Source organism: Erpetoichthys calabaricus, chromosome 6 (assembly GCF_900747795.2).
Source record: "Erpetoichthys calabaricus chromosome 6, fErpCal1.3, whole genome shotgun sequence".
Lineage (NCBI taxonomy): Eukaryota > Metazoa > Chordata > Cladistia > Polypteriformes > Polypteridae > Erpetoichthys > Erpetoichthys calabaricus.
The window spans coordinates 41,927,995-41,950,462 of NC_041399.2; the positions used below are offsets into that span (position 1 = coordinate 41,927,995).

The 22,468-nt window shown below is 38.9% G+C and overlaps 1 pseudogene; it reads left to right on the plus strand.

Annotated features, from left to right (window-relative positions):
* Nucleotides 1-12,699: 12,699 nt before the first annotated feature.
* On the plus strand, nucleotides 12,700-12,891 carry LOC114654008 (uncharacterized; annotated as a pseudogene).
* The last annotated feature ends 9,577 nt before the right edge of the window (nucleotides 12,892-22,468 follow it).

The window sequence follows — 22,468 nt, forward strand, 5'->3', positions numbered from 1 at the left end:
ACTGCGGCCCTCCAGGCTTGGAGTTCGATACCTGTGCCATAACTAGTAAATCAAATACTAACAATGTGAAATGAAGTAATTTTTTTTTTCAAAAATCCTACTGTGCTAGTGACGTTATGATGTGCGACCTCCAAGAACCATCTTCCAGTATTCTAACAACTAGTCTCCAACGTGATAACATCCATAGGGAAAACAATATGGAAGTACATGAATTGTTATTAACAATGTTCAAAGCAAAATATGGCACAAAATAAATAGAATTTCTGTAGAGAAAAAAAATCAAATATATAAACCAAATTATGACACCATTCATAATTCTGGCTTCCTATCCTTAACAGCTACTGCCAATCCCCCTGGCTGAATCTACAGATCATTTGCAACGTCCTGCACAAGGTACACGTAAACAAAGGCACCCTCATAGTGTTAAGTGCTTTTAGCATTTTTGGATGGATATCATTTTCCCTGTTTCCTTGACACATGGAGTTCTTGAATTACTAAAGCAGTCTCCCCTGCCTGATCACAACTGTTGCTTAAAGGACTGCTTCTTGTAATGGCTACTGACCAGGATTAAAGGTACTTTAAAGTGTGACTTCTACCTCACAACAACATTATATTTTGAGGTTAACATGTTCTTACCTGACCTGGAAGCAGCCAAGAAAATGTTTCCACTGTCTTTCCTTACTTGCTATGAGAAAAGTCAGAACTTTTTCTGGAACTGCTGGAAAGACATTTTCAATTTAATCATCAGACACCTTTTACTCACAAGCCATCATTTGGGCCACTGTTGTCTTCTGAGATTGCTGGTACCTTTCAGTTAGATTCAGTTAAATTTAAGCTGGGTAGCTTTCCTCACCATCAATTCCTACTCATTGGTACTAGGATTGCAACCATTATAGGCATGGAATACCTTTTGTCTATGGCTCCTTGCTATTGCCACATTAATGAAGTCTTGAACAGAGTCCATTCAGACTCCATGTATCCAGCGTCACACAAAATTTAGAGGTCAAAACTGAACCAAAATAGGAACACCAGCTGAATGTGCTATATCCAATCTGTCTTTATTACATGTTTGGGTTTTTAATTTTTGTCCAGAAAACATTCTGTAAATCTGGACCAATTAGTGATCATTTTCTAGATGGAGGTTTACCAAACACCATGAACTACGCAAAGGCCATTGTGCTGTGACTATACTTTATTTTTCAGTTGCCTTAAGAGTGCCTAGAAATTCCAAAACCTTTTTTAAGGGGGAAAAATCTGGTTTGTTCAGATTAATGTGTTATCCTTATGACCTTCACCAGGACAAGCTAATTGAGAGTAAGTGACCTATTCTGTTCTACTGTGTATCTTGTTACCTTGTGAGCTGGACCGTAATGATTATCAATTTTTCATGCTATGTCCATCTGTTTGACCCAGGTCAACTTAGACTGCTCTTTCTAAATATTTCTAGTGAATGTTTAATCAGTTTGCTTATCCGTCATCTATTATTGCTGAGAGTACCATTTTTATTATTAAATTTTTTTGTATCTGGGAAAATCTTTTTTGCACATGCACAATACTTCTTAAAGCTATGTTATTTCCAAGTTGAAAGTTAATGCAAGTCGTAAGAGTGGTTCTTATTTTTAATAAATTGGTCTTATATGAGTGCTTTTGAATTTTGTTGAAAAGTCTGATAAAGTACCTACTGTATTTATAATTATCACTGAGGTTTTGTCATCTTTGAATTTTGAATTCTACCTTCACTATTTCAGGTTTGACATAGCAAGACCATCAGATCAATTTACTACCAAAACTCTAGCTCAATCCTTTAATTTTTAATATACGGTATAGTGTCAAAAATAGCAAATTCTCATAGCATTACATGTATTTTTCTTCAGTACAAAGCCAAATTTCCCCCTGGGGTCAAAAAAAGTTCTATCTACCTATTGTAAATCCAACACAGAGACAATGTCAAAGGTTTGGGGGATCCCCCTGTATACTGTAGGTGTCAGATGAATCTAACATGTCTTTACAGACTGGAGTCCAAAACAGAACTGAGTATAACAAAGAGAAGGCGGTACAGTATATATGGTTGGCTGAAAGAAATGATGTCATGAGTCTGGGGCATTCTGGAACCGGAAGTGACATCAGAGGAAGGTGGGATCTGGTGAAACAGAACCTGATATGAGGTTATCTGGAGACCAGAAGTGATGGTTAAGCTGAGGAAGATAGAGGAGAAAGAGTTAGAGGACAGCAACAATCCCTGGTCCAGCAGGCAAACACACTTATTTGAGCCCGTAAACTGTCTCCTAATCACACGTGTGTGACACTATCTATCTATCTATCTATCCAATCCTTTTTTATTAATCCACTCACTCCAGTATAAGGGTAGCAGTCAGTCACGGCAGCATTAGGTGAAAGGCCAGGATAGATGTTAGTCTGTCATAACTTGTCCTATTTATGTTGCCCTACTATTTACTCATTTCAACAGTTCTCACCTACCATTGTGCATTTTAATATGAAGCATGGATTTAGGTCTGGCAAGACCAAAGTGCTAGAAAGAGAAAAGCCAATGTATCACATTGTGTAAGCACATATCAGGCAAGTTGTGAGAATGACAGAGAAGGTTCACGTAAGTGTTTTATTATACACTCTGATGCAATCTACTTGATGTCAATCATTATGTAAGGAAATCCTCTGCTTTCTACACCACATTTAATCTACAAAAAATATTAGGGTCCTCATTTGCTTTGCTTCTTTATATTGTTATGTTGTCAAGAAGTTGTGTCATGATATTGTCAGCGTCGCTTGCAGTGTATTATTTAAAGCAAATTGCACTATTATAGCAATCGCTGTACAGCTGATGAGGTAAGTGGGGTACCAAACACTTCTTATATTCCTAATTTATTTTTCCAAAAAGTTTTTTTTTTCTTTTAGATAGCTCAATGGTTAGCACCCCATCTTGTGGATTAGTGTTCCTAGATTCAAAAGCAGCACATAATTGTTTGTCCATGGGAGTTGTGGGGGTTTTCTCAGTCACTGTGAAAGGTTGCGAATGACCACGGGGAGCTCCAGCCACCCTAATAGGGTTAACTGGAATTACTCTCAGGTGTGATGGAAACTCAGTACAGCAAGGCTCTGTTGTCTCTGCAGCTCCCCCTAGAGACCCCCACAGAACCCAACAGGGCTGCATCAAACTACACTACCCCAGCGTGGCTTGTGGGAATCCGTGGTGCTATAGTGTCCCAGGGAAGGTAGTGTCTAGTGGATGCTCTCTCCACCCGGTACCTTCCATCTAGCTGGTGTCCTGGCACGGTAATGGCCATGGCCGCCTTTCTCAGGGTATACAGTAGAGTTGGAGTTGAAATTTTAGTGCTGAGGAAGGGAGCAAGTGAAGTAGTATACAAACGTGGGACTAAAATATTAAACATCTTTAAATTATTTCTTTTTATTTTGCTTCAGAAATGTAAAATCATCATTTTAAGCTATGCCGCTCTGTTTTAGGCAGCAAGACGGAAGCCAGCACAGAGCATCTGTCATGCTGGAAGCTATACATAGATTACTGTGAAAGCGAATGTTAGATGAGGCAGCTAAAATGAATATCAACAATGCCTAGTTCCCAAAATTGGTGATATTAAAGACATTAACACAACAAAAAAAAATCAGACATACAGCAGACTTTTTCCTCCTGACATTTGCTCGCTTCAATACATTACATTGTTAAATACATAACCTATGCATATTGTCAAAGGAATGACATTTCTTGTCATCCAACAATTACACAGATCGTTGTAGATATGGAACACATATGAAATGCATGTGCTCGAAATAATTATATACTGTATTATTTACCTTATACAACTCCAGGCACCTCACACACACATATGAGCCTTGGCTTGAGCTGGGAGAGCTTTTTGCCCGAGTTCAGCTCTGTCGGTGGAAGGGGATTGGAGAGCAGGCTGCTTGCTGCTTGTGCTGATCGACACATTTACAAAACAAAAGACGCTGATGGAGAGGTGCAAAGGAGTTTAAGGTGACCCATGATTACAAGTTTTTTCATAGGCTTCAGGGATTCTAGTGTTAAGCACTATGCCACACCTCTATCTAATAAAGCATCAATAACTGACATGAAAAAATTGATCACCTATTTCAAACACTCTCAATAAACTGTGGAATATCCTTAACGCCAATGTCACATTACATGACTTCTAGTCATGGGGTATGTCAGATTTGCCGAAAGCAGGTGTTGACCCCATCGGCAGACCATTTTCATTTTTAACAGCTGAAAATCTCTGGCCATGTCTAATTTACTGACTGACTGTCAAATTTCCTGAACAGCCGTGCTTAGCCCCTTTTTTGTGACCGATACTGAAACATTTTCAGTCATAATTGTAGAATGGGACAAAATGTATCAAGCATTAATGTGCAGCATAATTCTTTTAGTGTGCAGCTGTTACTGCACAAAATTTCTTGTGGTAAGGGTAGGAATACTGTAGGTGGGTCTGAGATTGGTTTTGTTTTCCGGAGTGGACAAACCAGGAAAAATCCTTTCAGCAAGTAGACGGGTTTGATCTTAAGCAGTTAGCCCTTCACAGAATTCTAGCATGCCTGTTAGTTTTATCAGTAGGAGTGTGCCTGAGTGTGCCGTGGGTTAAAATGGTGCCACATCCAGGTTTGGTGCTTGTCTTGCACCTGATATTGCTGAGATACAGGAGAATTTAATGAAGTGCATTAATTGGGTTTAAACATGATATGTTGTGTTTATTATGTCTTTCCACAGTAGATACTGTTCTAACTGTCAAATACTAAGCTGCTTGGTCATGGAACATCTAAGTTTATTGTAAAAACCATTGAATAATTAACAAAAGAACAGTCTTAAAATGTAACACTCTAAGTGTTATTAATTTTCCCTAACTATAAAGTGACTACTTTCCTTTGTGGCATCAGACTCTCTTTTTACCACTCTAAGAGGCAATCTTCAGAAGCCTACAAAGGAGAAATTCACCAGGATGGCTATTATAAATGGTCTTTTTTTGTCTTTATCTCTTACTGAGAATCCAGTATTCCTGTTGTTATACATATGCACTAGCATTTCGTAACATTTTGCCTGATCCAATTCAGGATCATCGAGGGGCAGTAATCAAACGTATGGTCACAAGTTAACATATGCACTCTCATTCAGTTTTTGGGAGGTGTGAGCAAAGCTGGAGTACTTATAGAAAAATTCATGTGCGCACAAACAGGACACGCTCATCAAGAACAGAACAGTAAAGATAATTACTCTCTCACCTTATATTTGCCCTTTGTTTATTTTATATACTGTAATAGATATCAAAAAGACCATACATGGTTATTTTGTCTTATTGACTAAGAGAGAAAAAAAATGTTGAATATTTTTTACATAACTTTAAACACATGAGTATATATTTGCCACTATAGTAAACGAAAAGGAAGTTGCTAGTTTTTATCATCCCAATAATTGATTGCCTCTAAATATTGCACATCATTTCTTTTAATAAGAATGACAATATTTTTTAGTTTTGCAAAACAGGAAGAAACATTAAAGGAAACAACAGTATTAAATCCATATGACAAACTTACTGTAGAAGAAGATTTGTTAGCCATCACAAGTGTTTTGTGCATGCAGCTTCATACAGGTTTGAGCTTAGAATAGCTTGGTATTTATTTCAGCCATCTGGAAGCGATATTGGAGATGTCTGCCCTAGATGTCACTAAAACGACAACCATTAAATCCTTCACAGGCAGTTTATTGGTGCCACATCTGTTTGATCTGCTGCAGATGAATTAGCTGCTTAAAATGGATGCAGTATTGGCCTTGCCACAAACTAAAACACTGCAGTTTTGTGTGACTTATATTGTATGTTTTGAAATGTCTAAATTGTATATTATAAAATTATAAACCTAACAAAGCTGAAAACGTTTAGATAATCAAAACCGTCTGCTTTGTTTAATATGATCAGTTACTGTTACTCTGACATCAAGTCATAAAATCTGTTCATAATCTATTGGCATACTGACCCTCTGTTCTGACTTCATTATCATAATGCAACTGGATGTTTCATTATGCCCCACCGATGATGCAAATAGTGGAAATGCAATTAGGAAAAAGGTCAGAAATTTTTCAGAATAGTTTTTACAAAAATCACTAGCACTAGGAAGGTTGTAGTGTGGCCCAGGGAGTAGCCAATGGAGGTCAGCATCAGCAGATGCATTCAAGGGTATCTGTGTAAGTGTCATGCACTCCTATTTTCTGAGCACCGATGCTGGTAAGAAGGAAACAGGATAGTGGCAGGCTGTGTTGCCAGATCTGACAGGCACTTTACAGCCAAATCACGGTCAAAATCTCGCTCAGAATCTATTGATCAGTCCATTTTAAGACAGAAAATTGACACCCAACTACACCCACCACCCCCAAGCTGCAAAAATCTGTGACCGTCACTTCTCAAACTGGCAAACTGGTATTTGAGTTGCAAACAAAGCTAGTGAAGGTCTGTATCAGTGTGCATCTGCAAAGGAAAAAAAAAGTTAAAAGCTATTTCCACGCTAAAGGGGAATGAAGGTAAGAAACACAAAGCTTCAGTGTATAGTCTCTAAACTGTCATGAATTTCACCTTCAGTGTGGAAATAACCTTTAAGTTTTTCCTTAGGATAAATGTATGACACCATTAAACCCCTAAGCAACACAGGAACAAATGTTATGGTGAAATACAACATATTTTGTTCACACAGCAAACTTTCCTTTAAAAAAATATGCTGCTTTAGTTTATTGTTTAATTACAATGTGGCGTTCAAATAAAAAAGGATTATTTACAAACTATGTTGCAGCCTTTAACCTTCATATTGTCTCAAAGAACAGAAGTGATCAATTGTTTCAGATTGGGCTTATCTTCCCATACCTTATAATAATTTTTTTTCTGTTTTTATATTTTACTCATTTACAAAAACATGGTCTGACAGGAGGAAATTTACTGCAAACATATTTTCTGTACTGGAGATATCCCACCTCTGCATTCCTATTTTGCACACCACACCCATGTGTGCTTTTCTTTTTGTAGACAGACTGTATGATGAGCCATAATTGGTTAATACCTCATGCAATGCCCAAGTTCATCAGTAACTGAGTAGAAGTATATTGTGACTGCAAGGTCTTTGGTTGAGTAATCTATATCGATCTATGAAAGGTAGGAAGGTATTAAACTTTAAATGAAGGGGTCTATGTGACTTTTCAGTGTCATAGGCTTGAAAGAAAAAGAGCAAACCCATTTACACATTGTTGTATTTGCTAAATCTCACACAATTTGAATAAAGCAATATCCCAAAATTAAGACTCATGCCCTTTTGCTCCATGCACGACGGAAGTTAAAATAACCCAAACTGGCAACAATCATTGCAGGTTGTTGAGAAGTGTTTGGCCGCATGGAAACCATGTTGAACGGCCCTGTGCACACTGGTGTACTTTCAATGCATGTGCATACATGTGATCCAGATTAAGCAGCTTCGCTGGATTCACAAAGCTCCCGTAAATTGGCCACTCTGGACAAGTATATGAAGTTTGAAGATAATAAAGAAGAGACATACGCCCAATGAATTGTAAACTAGTGCATGAAGGAAACAATCAAATATGTGACATTAATTAACAATCTAAAACGAAACAAGAAAGATAAATAGTTTCACAAAGACGAGTCACAGACATCATGAAGGTTTGGGGCAGCCACCCATATATTGTTTCCAGGCTGCAAAACTGTTGTAAATTTGAAAAGAGATGTTCACAGGTTTGAGTTCAAAATAGCAGTGACTATATGGAGGTAAGATGGTGGCTTTAAAGGCTGGGAAAGGAAATGATGTCATCGGGGCCAGAACCGGAAATTACGTTTTTGTCTGTGCCGGAAGTGACATCATCACTGGCACCAGAACCAGAAGTGACGTCATCGGGGCTGGAAGGGACGTCATCAGCAGGATTTCCCATGAATGATCTGCAAGAGATTGAGAGAGACTGTCAGGGTACCCCGCCGTTCTAACGTGGAATTACTATCATTTAGGCCCTTCAGCTGTCTCCCAATCGCACTTGCGTGTCTTGAATATTACTGTTGAAGTACCTACTACTAGTTGTTCTCCACGCTGCTCTCGCTTTTTAAATTCTTCTATTATATCCGATTTTAAAATCATATTCTCTAGTCTTGATGTGCATGTCTAAAATGATGGTATCGATGATTCTGTCTTAAAATTTAATTCTTCTTGTAAAATGGTTTTAGACTCAATTGCACTGCTCAATATATGCTGTAATAAGGGAAGACCTGCTCCCTGCGCCTGTCGAACTGCGGAACAGCATTGGAAAAAAGATGGTCTGATTGTTTCTAAACAGATTTTTAGGACTTCTCTATTCAACTTCCAGGCTGCAGTTAAGAAAGCTAAACAAGATTTCCTTGGTGATTTACTATCCCATCATTCTAAGAATCCTAGGGTCTTATTTAATTCAATTAATGCGGCCATTCACCCTTATTCTGTGATGGCATTAAATAGCACTGTTCATTCATGTGAGCAGTTTCTTTCATTTTTTGTCAGCAAAATCGATACTATCCGCTGTGGCATTGTTCATACTGGCTATGAACTTCCTACTGTTAAACAGGGCATTGTCTTGGAATCTTTTGATCTTGTTTCAGTTTCACAGTTACAAAGAACTACTGACACCCTTAAACCAGCTTTCTGTCCTCTTGATATTGTACCACTATGCCTCGTAGTGGAAGCCTTCGATGTTTTGGGTCCACCTTTTCTAGCCATTATCAATGATTCTATTAGTGAAGGAGTTGTGCCCTCATTTTTTAAACATGCTGCGGTGCGTCCCTGTCTAAAAAAGGCAGAATTAGATCCTGGAGTTTTAGCCAATTTTCAGTTGATTTCCCAACTGCCATTTCTGGCTAAAATTCTAGAAAGAATTATTTATAGTCTGAGGTGGGTTGGCACCCTGCCCAGGATTGTTTCCTGCCTTGTGCCCTGTGTTGGCTGGGATTGGCTCCAGCAGAACCCCGTGACCCTGTGTTCGGATTCAGCGGGTTGGAAAATGGATGGATGGATTATTTATAGTCAATTGGTTGATCACCTTAACTCCAATAATTTATTTGAGATCTACCAATCTGGCTTTAGGCATTTTCATGGTGTTGAGACGGCCCTCCTAAAAGTATTCAATGACATCTCTGTTATTACTGACTTAGGTGGTGCTGCAGTCCTTGTCCTCCTTGACCTGTCCACGGCCTTAGACACTATTGACCATGAGATATTGCTGTTGCTGCTTGAACATCTTGTTGGGCTTAAATGAGCTGCTCTTAACTCGTTCAGGTCATATCTAACTGGTAGACACTTTTCAGTGACTCCTAATTCCTCTTTTTCGTCCACTGCTCCTCTTAAATATGGTGTTCCTCAGGGATCCATTTTGGGTCCTATTTTATTCTCTATATACCTTCACCCTATTGGAGCTATTTTTAGGAAATTTAACATTTCTTTTCACTGCTATGCTGATGATACTCAGGTTTATATTCCTGTCTGCAACTCTTCAATAAATCAACTGCACAACTGTCTGTCTGAACTAAGATCCTGAATGGCTAATAATTTTCTTGATCTGAATCAAAATAAATGGAGGTGCTTATAGTGGGTCCATTAGCTAAAGCCTAGATTGGTCTTGGATTTCTCGGCTCTTTCTCTGTCTTTTGCAAACCTCAAGTCCGCAATCTTGGTGTTATCTTTGACAGTAACATCTCTTTTGAGAAACAGATTAATTCTGTAGTCAAGAGTTGCTTTTTTCAGCTTCGTCTATTAGGTAAGATCAAGCATTTTTTATCTTCTTCTCATGCTTTTATCTTTTCTCACCTTGATTACTGCAACTCACTGTATTCTGGGATTAGCAAATCCCTGATACGCAGGTTACAGTTGGTCCAGAATGCTGCCGCTCGCTTCCTGGTTGGGGCAAGAAAGTATGAATCTGTTTCTCCAATATTGGCTTCTTTACACTGGCTGCCCGTCAGTTTTCAAATTGATTTTAAAATCTTGTTGCTAGTTTTTAAATCTTTACATGGGCTTGCTGCTGCCTATTCATCTGAATTGTGTGCTTTACACCAGCCATCTAGAGTGCTTAGATCTTCTGGTCAGTTGTCTTTTGTTGTCCCTCGTACCAAGTGTAAAACTAAGGGGGACAGAGCATTTGCAGCTGCTGCTCCTCGCCTGTGGAACTCTTTATCTCATTACATAAAGGAGTCGTCTACAATTGAACTGTTCAAAACAAGATTAAAGACTCATTTCTATTCACTTGCATTCCGTGACCTTCAGTAATACTGATGGTTTCCTCACTGTGATTATGTAACATTACTTCTATTTATTATTTATTTTATTTATGTTCATATATTTTATTTCTATTTATGTTATTTATGTTATTTGTATGTTTTCTTTTATTCTATTATTGTAAAGCACTTCGGCCACAGCATTCCTATGTTGTTTTAAATGTGCTATATAAATAAATTGACATTGACATTGACATTGACAATAGTTTAATGCAAAAAGCAACTAACCCGTATACAGTATTTATCAGGCTATTGAATAATAATCAGTAAATCAATAAATAAAAGGTCTCTTAGCCAAAATGCTGTCTTTTAATAACTCATGTTTCCTCACTGATACAAACCAGGAGTAGTAGATGGAAACTGAAAATAAAATATTGAGTGATTAGCTGAAGCGAGTAAAGTGCTGAGCAGAAGGATCCATCATTGAAGCAACCAAGACATGAGTCGTGGATTCCAAAAGTCTGAAAAAAGGAAAATAAATGAGAATTTCTGGAAGAAACATGAATGTATCAAGTTAATTTCATAAATAAGTTAGGGTTGTCAGCATTTACAATTACAGGGGGGGTTAAATGTGTATTAGAGTCAAAGTGTGAGACTTTGAAAGTAAAGAGATACAACAAGACACTGGCCTGCCATATTTGGTGATGGGTTGTGTTCATTTTTGATATTAAGAAACATTCATATTGTAGTAATTACTGTAGCATGCCTGCTAAATAACTTTCATTATCCCCAATTCTGTGATGCGATCGACAGGTATAGCAAAATGCATACATCCCTGGAACTTTTCAATTAAAAATACAAATTGATGACTACTGCTTAGGGAGTGATGTCTCTTAACCAGCAGTGTTCAATGGGCAAACTACAAAGCATCATAAACAAGCATGCTGACAATCAAATGGCCACTCTATATTGATATATACTTCATCATGACCACTAGATATCAGTAATAGTGGTTTGTTTTACAACAGTTACTAATGTTAGCAGTAAGGCAGTTCTGGGCACACTAAGTCATGCATATTGAAGTTAGCGTGATAAAGAATTGTTTGTTGGAATCAGTAAAATGTTTGTTTCCTATGAGAATAAAGAAGTGAACAAAACATGGTATCAGAAGTGAAATCTAATGCATTTTGAAAGATTAAAAAAAATAATAAATGAATAAAAAACAGGATGGAAAGTTTCAAGCCACCAGAGAATCTGAAACTGACAGGAAACATGGATAGTAACTGCCATTCTTTTAAGCAGCAACTCCTGGTGTACATCAAATAAGAAAGAAATAAGAAAGGAAAATCATCAGATGAAATATCTGCTTGGAACAGAGTTGAGGATGGCCACATTTTTAAAATTAGCAAAAAAGTGCATTTGAAATACCTTTACATTACAAGTCAATATTTAAATTTTGCAACATCATTCATGGGAGGGAGGAAACATCATTGTATGGGGAAGGTTAAGAAAAATACATTGAAAAAGAAGCTTAGTCAAAATTCATTCTTTGAGGGAAAAACAATAAGAGAAGGTCTGGCAACAGAATGCAAAGACCTGACAAATAAACAAAAGGATTTGGGTGGCTAAAGATACATGAAGTACTAGGAGTGCAGCTGGATGATAAATTGGACTGGACTGCCAATACTGATGCTCTGTGCAAGAGAGGACAGAGCCGACTATACTTCCTTAGAAGGCTGGCATCCTTCAACATCTGCAATAAGATGCTGCAGATGTTCTATCAGACGGTTGTGGCGAGCGCCCGCTTCTACGTGGTGGTGTGCTGGGGAGGCAGCATTAAGAAGAAAGACGCCTCACGCCTGGACAAACTGGTGAGGAAGGCAGACTTTATTGTAGGCATGGAGCTGGACAGTTTGACATCTGTGGCAGAGCGAAAGGTGCTGAGCAGGCTCCTGTCAATCATGGAGAATCTACTGCATCCACTGAACAGTATCATCTCCAGACAGAGGAGCAGCTTCAGTGACAGACTGCTGTCACTGTCCTGCTCCACTGACAGACTGAGAAGATCGTTCCTCCCCCATACTATGCAACTCTTCAATTCCACCCGGGGGGGGGGGGGGGGGGGGGTTGGTAAACGTTAACACTATACTATTGTCTGTTTTACCTGCATTTTTTATCACTCTTTAATTTAATATTGTTTCTTTATCAGTATGCTGCTGCTGGAGTATCTATCTCTCTCTCTCTCTCTCTCTCTCTCTCTCTCTCTATCTATCTATCTATCTATCTATCTATCTATCTATCTATCTATCTATCTATCTATCTATCTATCTATCTATCTATCTATCTATCTATCTATCTACATAAAAATTAAGTGTAAGTGAAAATGGACAAACAACATAGTGTTTGGTCAAAGTAATGGAGTTTAGGCTTATAAAAGATTTTAAAAAAAGAAAGAAATGTGTTTCTGAAGTGCTTGGTCTCACCAGCTACAAGGAGGAGTTGAAGTGTTTTTTTCTCAGTGTGAATTGGGGGATGAATGTTCTTTTTTTAGAACTGTTCATTATTCATGATGCCTATTCCTTTTCTCTTTGGAGAAGCTGGAGGAAGAAAAAACATCCCGAGTAGTTCTCTAATATGTCATTAAAAGAATATTTTTATTTACTGAAGTTTAATTTGTTGTTAATTAAGTGTAGGGATTAAGTAAATGTATGAATAAAAGAGCAAAAAGAGATTGCATCTTGGCCTCTTCTTGGTCCTTCACCCACCTCCTCTTCCCCCCCTTGGAGAATTTCTCTCAAGATGGCTTTTTCAAAGAAGATAGAAGCACTAAGGTATACTATTTATTTTTGGTTGGCTGCCAAAAAGGAATTGGAAGGAATTTTGTTTGGATGCTGATGGATTTTTTGGAGAAATACTTTTGGAGGGTTTAAAGATAGTCTTGTCTTTGTTTTTTATGAACAAAGGGTTGGCTAAGTCCATCGTAGTTACTAAGCAGTCCGAAGGCGCTTATGACTCCATTTGGGCTTTGGTGGAAAACAATGCACTGTTTCCTCCTTTGAATGATTTTCAAGTGTCTGTGGATTGAAGGCAGTAACTATCCACATGTTCAATCCTTTTGTCCCTGACGATGACATTATTTGTTTTTTGGACACATATTGTTTTTTTTTTTATATATATATTTTATTTATTAATTTTTATTGTAATCATTCCATACAAATAGATCAATTTATAACCAAACAAAATTGAAGACAAATCAAACCCCACCCCTGAGAAGGAGAACTAAGCCAAAGGAGAATTGCTTAGGGCTTTTTAATAAGGCAACAATAAATAGAAGAAAGGGAGAAATAAATATATAGGTAAATAAGAGATGGAGAAGGGAGTTAAATGTGGTAATAGTTATTTCTCTTATTCTAAAATAATATTGATTAGATCCTGCCAGGTTTTGAAAAAATTTTGTACAGATCCTCTAACTGAGAATTTGATTTTTTTCCAATTTCAAATAATATAAAACATTGGTTTCCCACTGACTTATCAGAGGAGAGTTAGGATTCTTCCAATTTAACAGAATAAGTCTGCATGCCAAAAGTGTAGTGAATGCAATCACCGTTTGCTTGTCCTTCTCCACTTCAAGTTCGTCTGGAAGAACACCGAACAGGGCTGTTAATGGGTTAGGAGGAATTGTGACCCCAAGGCTGTCTGAAAGGCACTTAAAAAGTTTGGTCCAAAATGATGTTAGTTTGGTGCAGGCCCAGAACATGTGACCCAGTGAGGCAGGAGCTTGGTTGCAGCGTTCGCAGGTTGGATCTTGCCCTGGAAACATTTTGGACAGTTTTAAGCGAAACAGATGGGCTCGATATATAATTTTTTTGTTGACTAATTCTATGCTTTGCGCATATGGAGCTTGAGTGAATTCTCTGCTTTGCTACCTTCCACTCCTTTTCTGATATATTGATTAAGAGATCTTCTTCCCAATGTCCTGTGTTTTTTGGACACATATTGTTACCTGAGGCATGTCTGTAACAAGTGGGGGAGTTTGCAATGGGAAAAGACAATTTTGGGTGAAACTGCGGAGGCAGAAAGGAGGTAGACATGGGTTTTTCCACACTCCGTCATCCTTTGAGCTCAAAACAAATAGAGGTTGCCTTCATTATGACGGCATGCCACTGGTTTGTGAAATGTGTGGGAAATTTGGTTTTGTCAGGAAAAGGTCTGCAGGAGTTTCACAGGTGTAGGAATGCACAATACTAAAGACATGTGTCTTAACATAAAAGAGTGTATGCTCATTATCCAGAATGGCACAATGTGCACATTATGGGCATTGAATATCCTTTAGGATCTTTGTTGTATGACAATTAGAGTTCACAAGAGGAAAGATAAAAACTAAAAGATGGCAAGGTGATTTCCTGAGTCCTTTTGCAAAGGACTGGGTTTGTGTATATTGTAAACAGGTGGTGGGAAATGTATATTCATCAGGGTGGTTATTTTGTTTAAAGGGAATGGGTGAGCATTGAATGAATCATTTATTGTCATGACAGGGAGAGTGCTGTTTGTGGATGGTGAGTAGAAAGGCACAAAATTCTATTTTGCAAAGGTTTTCACACAAATTGATTTGAGGGATATTTTGGGAGATGTTTTGATGACTACTAGGGTGGTTGTTTTAGGATTGGATTTCAATGCAGATTTAGAGAAATGCATGAGAGATTACACTTGGGACTCACTGTGAGAAGTGATAAAACATCATGGACTGACTGATGCACATAGGAAATTGCATGACAGAGATGTGGGCTTTACATAGCAAAATACTAAGGGTATGAAAGTAGGCTTGATTATCTGTTTTTGCCTGATGGCATCAGTTTAAAGTGTTGCAATGTTACACCAGTATGATTCTTGGATCTTTCTTTGTTATGGTGTGAAGATTGGACTATGAATTATCAGGAACCTCACCATTGAAGGCAAAGCACTGTTGCTGCCTAATGAAATCCTCCAAATCCAGCAAGATGTCCCTCAGGCATGGCCCTTCTCATTATATTCTGCACAGCCATTACCAGAACAGTATTCCACTTCATATGGGACTCTAAGATAAACAGAGTAAAGCAGTCAGTCATGCACAAGGAACCCCTCGAGGGCTGGAAAGGCAACCCCAACAGCACTACCTTGATGAGGGCCATCTTTACCTGCAACTGCATCTGCAGGACTCTGATTTACTGTAGCAACAACCCTTTTTGAAACTGTATGTCTCACTTAAGTGTGAAGCTTATTGTGTTAGACCCAAAATGACTTCTGGATGTAACTGCTGCCCATGGTGTTTCAACTAAGCAGTGAGTGAAGGGTCTTAACACTTGTGTCATTGTGATATTTCAGCTTTTTATTTTCACTACATTTGCAAAAAATTCAAAAATCCAGTTTTTCCTTTGTCATTCTATGGTATTCAGGGTTGTTTGATGTATAAGCAATTCAACTGCATGCTAATCTTATAAATCACTTTGGGCACCAGCTTTTAAAATAATAATAGCATTACGCTGGCTGGTGCTCGCTGCCTCAGCAAAAGAGGAAGAAGGGCATCTGGGAGAGCAAGACAAAATAAGAAGTTAAAAGGGTGGGGGCAGAGCCCTAAGAACAAAGAAAGGATGAGTAGCTGAAGACCACAGGGGATTCAAGAAGATAACAGTAAAGGAAATATTTGAGATAGTAAGTGAAAAATAGTGCAAGCTAGAGCAATGAGTTAAGGCTGATGAGAGGGAAACTGCGGTAGGGACAAAATAAAGCAAGGTGCTCCGAGATCAATCAAAAAGCTTGACACAATGTCCTGTGTGGTTTCTTCCAGGGTCATTACAGCAATATTGCAAATATATTAAACATATATTTGGAGATACATTTTTGGTTGTTGAGGATATGGATAGTTACAATTTAAGATAATGGTAATGTGAAGTATTTTAAGCTATGTTTAAGATAAGATTAAAAATGAGGGAAAACTAATACTTCTGTCTAGGCACACCTTCTGGGGATAAGAGACATGGAAATGCCTAACTGACCCATGCCAACTGATCTTCCAGCCCTTCTATGGCATTTAACAGCATACTATGGTACAGGTTAATTTGGGGGGAACAGGTCAAAGGTCTAGTGTTATGCATGCCTTTAGCAATATGTCTCCTATCCATGCTGATGTCTTATATCAGGGGCAGAAGTGTTAATTTGATCAAACTAGCAGTAAAGTGAAGTGCACAGCAGGACATTGAATGAGACAACCATAGTAATAATTAACAGTGATGGCTTCAGTTATTAAACAGTAATAACAGCAGAGCTATGCAACAACTCCAACAAATATGTACTATGCTGAAATAGTGAGTCTAGATTTAAATTTATTTGGATTTATGAAAATTGATTTTGATTTATTATAGTTGAATTCACTTTAATTTGTCATAAAATTTGCAGCACTCTGTAAAGGAGTGGCAATGAAATTCTGTATAGTTTAACACAGGGGTCGGCAAACCTTTTTTTATTAGCCTGCATTTATGTCATTTTTTTCTTCACCTCTGTCCACCTATTCTTATTTAATTTTCCTTCATTGCTGCATTCATTTGAGGTCATTGTTGCTGCAGAATAAGAGTTACATTTGAGCGTTCCCATTTGGTGAACTGCTCACCTAATGAATACAGCTAATTTGAGATGTTACCTCACCTAGTGCATACGGTTAGATTTCTGTCACATCAAAGGAAAGAAAGATTGATGCACAGAGCCATACATTTAAAGAAAAATGGTCAGAATGCTTTTGCATTCCCTGTAAAGAAAAAGTCATTTGTCTGATCTGCCACAACATGAAAAGGGATTACGAGACAAAGCATGAGGCAAGGTTTTCAGAATACACAGGAGATGGGCGGAGGGAAAAATTAGAACAACTAGAACAATCGCCTTCAGGACAGAGAACTCTATTTGGGAGAGAACAGACAGAACTGGCTACAGTGTATTGCAGATTTTTGCTGCGTCTGGTAAGTCCTTCCCTGAAGGTGAGTTCATTAAGCAGTGTTTGTGGAGGAGATGTGTCCAGAGAAACAGGACTTGTTCCAGTCGGTGAGTTTATCCAGGAAAGTGGAAAAAATGGCAATCTCTTGTAGCAGATTAAAAGCAAAACATAGATATTAGTTAATTATTCTGTTGACTTTATTGAGAGTACTGACATAGTGGACTCTTCACAATTCATAGATGAATCATTTGTTATCAATGAGGAGCTAGCTACCCTTCATAGCTTGAAAGGCAATGTAACTCAAGAACAACTATTCCTATGTGTGTGTGTAAAACATTTGTGCAATTTGATTTTGAAATGGGAGAATCTAAAATGAGTTACGACTGATGGCGCTAAGAACATGGTAGGTAAAGAAAATGGGCTTAATGGAGAGAATAAATAATCACGTCACATCAATGGGTACTCTGAAGTCAGTTGGTATACATTGCATTATTTATCAGGAAGCACACTGTGGAAAAGCTCTCAGTCTTGAAGACATACTGACAGTTGTCACATTTAGCGTCAATTTCATTCGCTCACTTGCAATAAATCCCAGGCAATTTCAAAGTTGTTTGGATGAACCCAACACACTGTACAGTAACGTGCCATAACATACCGAAGTGAGGTGGCTGAGTAGAGGCAGAATGCTAAGGATATTTTTTTCAATTGCATTCTGCAATCAGCACATTCATGACAGAAAAAAGAAAGCCTGTCAAAGAGACGTCTGACTCCTCATGGCTTTGGAAGTTGCTGTTTCTCAATGATATCACCCTGCACATCAATGAATTCAAACCCAGACTTCAAGGAAAGCGAAAATGCGTATTTCATTTGTATAGTCGTGTCAAGGTATGCATCTGCAATTGTTCAATGAACAGATATCAGAGGGAAAACTTGATCACTTTCCAGTCTCTACAGAATTTAAAAAGAAAAGCATTTTAGATACATGCTTCCCCAAAAACATGGCTGTGAAATAATTGAATTGTTGCAGGTATAGTATGCACAGAGGTTTCAGGATTTTATTGAACTCACAGATGTCATTAAGTTTTATGAAAATCATTTTGACGTAACTGTTGATTTAGAACCACCTGTTCTTCAGCTGGAGCTCATTGGTTTACAAAGCAACAGCGCTTTGAAAGACAAATACAAAGCATATGCAAACTCTTAGGGTTGCAGTATCATGTTACTCATTTACTACACAGTAGAAACAACAGTCAGTTTTTTTTCGTGTAAAACGTGTAACCAGGAAAACAAAACAAAAAGCACAAAAAAAAACAAGAGGAAAAGGAAATCTGGAGGAAGAAAGCTGACAGGACCAAGAAGCACAAACATGTAGACACTGCTAATTCTTTACATCTGTAAGCTCAGTCATGAAGAGAGCTCCTATCAGCCAACTGTCCTTTCACGTCTATGGAGGCTTCTTGCTCTCACCACTATACTTTGTGAATATGCTTCCCTCTAGCGGCCAATAAAAGGATAATAACAAGACAATAATAAGACAATAATATAAAAAGCTACTTCATCTACCATACAGATTAACTGCCAAACAAAGGCATTCATTTTGATCTGCTATGGATGAATATAATGGCTCTGAGAAGATAGATGTTCTAAAATTATTATAAAACTGAAAAGCATTTTAATCAGTTCTGGAATAAATTGTGCCAGTGGTCACAAAGAGGTCGATCCTGTAAAACAAAGAAGGAAGCACACTCCCTGAGAAGGAAATTGTTGCTCAACTCATTCAAAACAATAATGGTGTTTAAAAGCATTCAATTGTATTTTGCGTCTTTTGAAAAGATACAGTTTCTCTCTGTGATTTCCATTTTGTCTAATCTGTTAGGAAAAAACAAATGCTTAAGCTGAGAAAAAAAAAAAAATTAGGTAAAATGGGTAGAATAACTGTATGCACATACACATAACTGGTATTTGATAAAAGTACTTTTTGCTTAAATTTCATCTATGACTCTGTGATTAAGCTAAAAGATGATATGGAAAGCTGATTCTAGTGGCAGGCACTTAACTGAAACCTGCAGTCTTATAAACATTTCTTCCTTGTAATGTAACTGCTAAATCAGATTTAAAACTTGGCTTGCTATAGACAGTTACCACCTTAATTTTCGGTAACAGCAATGATGTGATGCTGATGACAACAACAACTACCATAAGGGAAATTTGAAAAGAACTTTGAAGAAAGAGTTCAAGAGGGCATGCCGTCCACCTGGAGGATTCAACCCAGCTGGCCACCTGGGTCAGCCATCCCGGAATCAGTGGATCCCTCCACCCCCTCTGTCCCCGTCCCTCTGGGAACGGGTGTGTAGGGTGGGGAACAGGACCACCGCATGGTCAGGCTCGGCCCCTGCCGGGTGCAGTTTCTCCACAGCTCCAGGTCGGCAGGGGAGGGCCAGGGGGAGAAGGTGGTTAAATAGAATAGGGGGCTGGGTGGTCTCGCGGCCTGAGAACCCCTGCAGATTTTTTTTTTCTCCATCCGTCTGGAGTTTTTTTTTTTTTTTTTTTTTTCTGTCCTCCCTGGCCATTGGACCTTACTTTTACCTGCCACTCTGCAGCAGAGCTATTAAATTAAGAAATCCAAGATTATTGGTGTGTTGGCTTGGATGTGTTCACACATTTACACTCTGTATTGAGTGGCAACTCCAGTCTCAGAATAGTTCAAAAAGCAGCTGGGCTTGTAATAGCTGGAGTTAAAAATTTTGGCCTTTCTGTCATAGGTGGAGCTGACAGAAGCATATGACTCCTTGACAATCGTGCAGGCACTTTTCCGAGTATGTGGGTGACATCTTGTGAATCAAGCTGGTTTGGTGAGTACTTTATTTGTTTCACACCTTCATACTGTGATTTATGCTTATGCCAGTTCTCCATCTAACATGACATAGTTAGAATATAACTGAAGTGGGACTTCGATATATGGAAGCTTTTTCACAATACTCAAAAAAATTATTATTTAGCAATAATTACTGCATCATTTCACAATTATAATTGCCTGATTTTGTAAAACACTATCATTATTTCACCACAGACCCCTACAGCACAATCCCTCTTATACACACCTAAAATATAAATACATATTTTTGAAAATGTTAGTAAAATGACACACAAAGCCACAAAACATATTTTTACTCACAATGTAATCTTAAATCAGAGAGGGAGAGCAGATGTTATTCAAACCTGGAGGAACACTAACTACATCATCAGCTACAAGCTATGTTACTGCAAAATGTGGCATAAGTAAACTAGCTAGGGAAAAAACGTTAGCTGGTGGGAAAATAACAAGTGCAAACAGAAAAGGGGACAAATTAGTCGAGTGCATGAAAGAAAAGAAAAAGGAAGTGGAAATTAGAGGATGTAAAAGTGGTGCTTAATGTTTTTTTGAAAAGTTCATTGTAAAAACCAGGCACCAAGAAGAACAAAAGGACACAGGTGGATGTTCTTCACATTAAGGATGCTACTGAGACACCTGGAGGTACCGACAGCATTAGCAAGAACTGCACAGGCCAGTCAGGCAGCCATTTCATCACCTTATTGTTACTCCATTCTGCCACCATTTCACATAAGAGTCTTCCAACACCTGTGACATCAATCCCACCTGGACTTTGCCCCTCACTTGAGATGACCCTGGGCTTGCATGGCTGTCAGTGTTATAACCCCTTATTTTAATGAACTAGAAAGGCTTGCCCATAGACACTCGTGGCTTCCAGTCATCATTCAAGTGCTGACCATTTTGTACTTTAAGGGAGTGTCTTTCATTTTCAAAGCTATAGAAAACTGTGTCAGCATTGTAAGAGCTTCATGGAGTGCTGGTTCTGACCTGTGAATTAATTAATATAGTGGTGATTAAAGAAACCTCAATCTGAGTAGCCTCTCCAGTAAATAAATAGCCAGGTCGGAAACCCAAAGCAATATGAACATTTTGTTGTAGACTTATTAGTTATCATGGAATGAACAGCACAACCAATGAAAAGGACAGGGCTTAGACTGGTGTGACAAAGTAAGTGAAGTGAAATAATGTAATAGTTTCAAATTTATTTATAAGATGAACAGTACATTGTAGTGGGTTGCCCATTTGGCAAGGGTTTTCCAAGTAGAAAATAATGAGACATAACAAAGGCAGGGCTCAACATGGCTCTAAGGAAGAAAAATAAACATACACGCACACACACACAATCAGTGACCATGTAAACTGATATCCCAATACTGAAAGGACAAGGACCATGAACACTAGAAGAGCAGAAGTCGAGTTGCAGCCTTGGGTAAAACATGCAATAGTCCTCCAGGACACTACAAGGATAGAGAATCTAGATGGATTCCAGGAATGCCTGGATCTTTATGAAGAACCAGAAAGGAGGCCACAGAGAGTTAAAAGAAGGTTGGAATATTTCCTGCATAAGTCACAAATTGAGAAGATATTAGTTTAAACCATCAAACTATTAGGTGACTGAAAATGGTGCTAGAATGGAAGGAACTTTTTTTCCTGTGTGAGACGGGTGGGAGACGGTGCTTCGGAGACCCTCTCGCGGCCCCTGGGTGATCCACGGACCGTCCGTGGTGCATGCGCAGGCCGCTTCAATGCGGCGCGTGTGTGTGGTCGTCTGATGTGCCAGGCAGCTCACATAATATTTGTAATATGGGTCCCCTGCCTTGGAACAGGCAGAAGATCCCTGTTCGGGCGCCAATGTGAGACTTGCCCAGACACCATCAGACAGACACTGCATCTTTATAAAACTCATGTTTATTTTTGCTCTCCAACCAACACAACACAGTCCCGCACAATACACTGTGCTCCTTGCCCAAATCACCTTTCTCCCGGGCCTTTCTCTCACTGTCCCTGGGCCGCCTTTTCCTCTCTCCACGGGAGCTTCGTCCTGCTCCCACTCCTGACTCCAGCTCACTGATTGGAGGGAGGCGGCTCCTTTTATTCTTACCCGGATGAGCTCCAGGTGCTCTGCCTGACGTCACTTCCTGGTGTGGCGGAAGTGTCAGGAGAGCACCCGGAAGCACTCCGGGTGTCCCTGGAAGGATCGTCGTCCATGAGTGTGGCGGAAGTAAATGTGTCCCAGGCTCCATGAGGCTCAGAGCACTCCCTGGCGGTGGGAACGGGCCCCAACTGGCTTGAGCCTCCCTGCTCCCCTTCCGTGGCCCTCTTCCGATTCAGGGCAGTTGCCCCCTTGTGGCCCGGAGGACAAATGCACCA